A 3,167-nucleotide genomic window follows, 5' to 3' on the forward strand; every position below is an offset into this window, starting at 1 on the left:
TGAGAAAACATACGATGACAAAAGTGAAAACCAGCGAAGAAATGGCTAGAGTTGCCAAGTTCCCCTTTAAAGGAAACTGATGATGATAATGGTAACCAATCAGATATTTGGGAAAAACCTGTGTGATTACTTGTTTAATTAATTAATAATTATGTAATTGGAGCTTAACCTTAGGATACCGTATCTGCGGTAACATTCGTTCTAACTCAAGTTTCACTGGCTTAGCTTTTCACAGAGCTTTCAACTGTACCCTTCATGTGATTTCAGCTCAGTACTTATGTCTTGTGATGACACCTGAAAAAATTCCCTTTGCTGAAGGAGGTTATGGTTGGAAACTCAGTGAAAAGCTAAAGTAAACTTTAGTTCAGAATAATTTAACACATAAACTGTAATATTTGCACGTATTTTCACAGAAAACTGAACAAGTGTTTCAAAATGACAATAAGGAACTTGTTTGTTTACTTCACAGCAGATTTTAAGGATTTATTACTATGGTTTTATTTCTAATTCAATACTAAAAGTGGCGGAATCTCCCAATAACATTATTGAATTTTCATAATTGATACTGATCCCTAGCAGTTTGCAAGTAAAACTACCAAAAACTGTGCTTTTATTACCGTGCAAAGTAACCTCACCCTGAGATCTAGGTCGGGAATGAGCTGAAATGATCACCAATAGCGCTGATGAACAAAAACAGTGCCTAGAGGCAAAAACTGAAAAATGCCCATATACGAGTGAGCCAAGAATGATCTGCCAGCAGAAGAAATGTATTTTTGACTGACAGATAAGCAGCCAGGTCAGATTTCTAACCATGTACCCACTGCACTCCACACAGACATGCGCATACAGTACAGCACAGTCCAGTAAAGAACATAAAAAAGTACCATCCTCTGTTTTTTATTCTTTTCCTTGATACTGAAAATGACCTGATAAAAATGTGGTTACAGTCAACCAGCTGCTCTTCCACAGTGTCAGTGGTAATGAAGAGAGAGATAAAGAGCGGAGACTGTACCAAAATGTTGGAACACAGCCACTGTTGGCTTTGCTCTCGTTTCCCTTTTCCTCACATCCCTCCACTTATCACCTTGTTTCACTTCCCATGTGCCTTTCCCTTTTCCCTGCTCAAGCTGTGTCATCAAACCCTGTTTAGCTTTATTTTTCTCCATTATAACTATTATTATTTCACTCATTACTGATATTTTATTTTTGTTTTTTTTTAAGTTATACTTGTTTGTCTTTTTTATATAATTGAATGTTTATTGTATTATACGTAGCTTTAGTGTGTGTCTGTTTTATATCAATGTTAGTTCATTGGTGTACTGGGCTTGTGGGTGGTTTTGTAGATGCGAGAAGCCTTTGTAGATCAAACTCGAAGACTGCTCTGAATAAGTGGTGTGCATGTATGTATGTGACTTTTACGACTCGGTCTGGTCTACGTGTTGGAGCCAAGGGGGTTTATCAAAGAGTTGTAGTGTAAACATTGCACTACTGCTAACTTCTGTCAACAGAACTTGTCACACTGATGCTGGCACCTCTCACCTGTGCACTTACATGTAGAGATGTAACTCGGGGTAACCGTAGATACCTCCAGGTGTGTATGTGTGTATGCGTGTTAACTGGTCTGCTAAAGATGTAGGTAGGTGTAGCAGTGCTATACTTCACACAGGTGGGGTTAAGAGTTCTGAATGACAAGGATTTCCGATGATATGGCTCATGGTCAGTAAAAGTCTCCTTTTACTTCAGTAGGTGTTGATAGACTAGAGATATTGCTGTGAATATAACATTAATATGTTTTCTCTGTTTAACATGTATTTAAATGTATCTCTTTCTTGGTTGCATATTGTGTTTTTTTTTTCTGTAAATTGAGAGCCCCAATTGTGCACTTGACAGAATCCTGTTAAATGTAGAATTATATGACAATGATTTCCTTTTTTTTTTACTGTATCAGTAAATGTTCTTTGCTTTCATGTGACGTAGGGAAGAGACAGTAAAAGGGCCTGTCAGCTCCTCCTGTTGGCCGCTACCTGCTATGGCTCTGATATTCTAAGAAAAACAACCAAAGTTGCCACAAGGGAACAATGTCAAGAATGTGTAAGAGAGTTTCAAGTTTTCATTTTAGAGTGAAACGTTGGGGACTCGTGAGCTACGATGCTATGTGTGTGATTTTCTAATACACAACATAGGACCATTAGGGTTGTGCTTCCGTGTGTCAGTCACATTGACAAAAACAGGTAGGGGGAATTTGGTCTCAAACCATCTTCCAGGAAGTTTTCTTAGAAAGTATGAGGTCAGTGTCAGGTCTTCAGCTGTAGTAGAAAAAAAACATCCTCAGGGCCACCCATGCTCCGTTGCAGTAACATACTTAGGGTAACTCTGGAGGCCAACAAGAGGAGGCTGAGGGGCAAGAAAGTGGTAAAGCAAAAAGAGTAGGAGTTAGATAAATAGTGAGAGAGAGAGAATTTGAGTGTGTGTGCGTCTGTGATTTCACTGAGTGTTTACTTAAAATTGTCTTCTGTTGATTTATTGATTTTCATTATTAGCTACATAGAGGCTTTCATACAACGTTTACTTTGATAAGATTGTTTTTGTTTGGTGATTTTCTTTTTTTTTTTTTGCCTGTTGTGGTGAGTTGTGGGACAGTTTTTTGCCAAGATATTTTGACTCCCAAAATTAAAAGTTGTGCCTTTTATTAAACTCTTAAACTTAAAGAGCTGAGTGTTAAAAGCTGATTGAGTTTAATGTGCATGCAGATGTAAGCCAAAGTGGATTTGATTCAATCCCAAAGCTAACTTTGTTGAAAAATGTCAATGGGTAAATTGTGCTTGCATGCAAGATGAGGGGGGCGGGGGAGGGGCATTAACCTGTTGCCAAATGCTGCCCTATGTGCCTTTAATAAAAAGAGTGGGGAACAATTGGGGAATTAAATCGTATGATTTTGATATTAAGTTTTATTATTGTATGTATGATGTGATATTTGAACACCACTTTCTCCTCAGATGCTCTTTGTCTAACTGCGAGAAAGCTTTGGATTTTTGTAAACTGCAGTATGTTGAAATGTAATGGTTGACTTGTGTAAGAAAAACATCAATAAAGTTTTTCTTTCTTTACACATAAATGTGTGTCCTGTGTTGTTAGTGTAAATTGTTTAAGAAGGTAATAATATTAAA

Source organism: Morone saxatilis, unplaced genomic scaffold (assembly GCF_004916995.1).
Source record: "Morone saxatilis isolate NCDOM2014 unplaced genomic scaffold, NCSU_SB_2.0 Contig23, whole genome shotgun sequence".
Classification (NCBI taxonomy): domain Eukaryota; kingdom Metazoa; phylum Chordata; class Actinopteri; family Moronidae; genus Morone; species Morone saxatilis.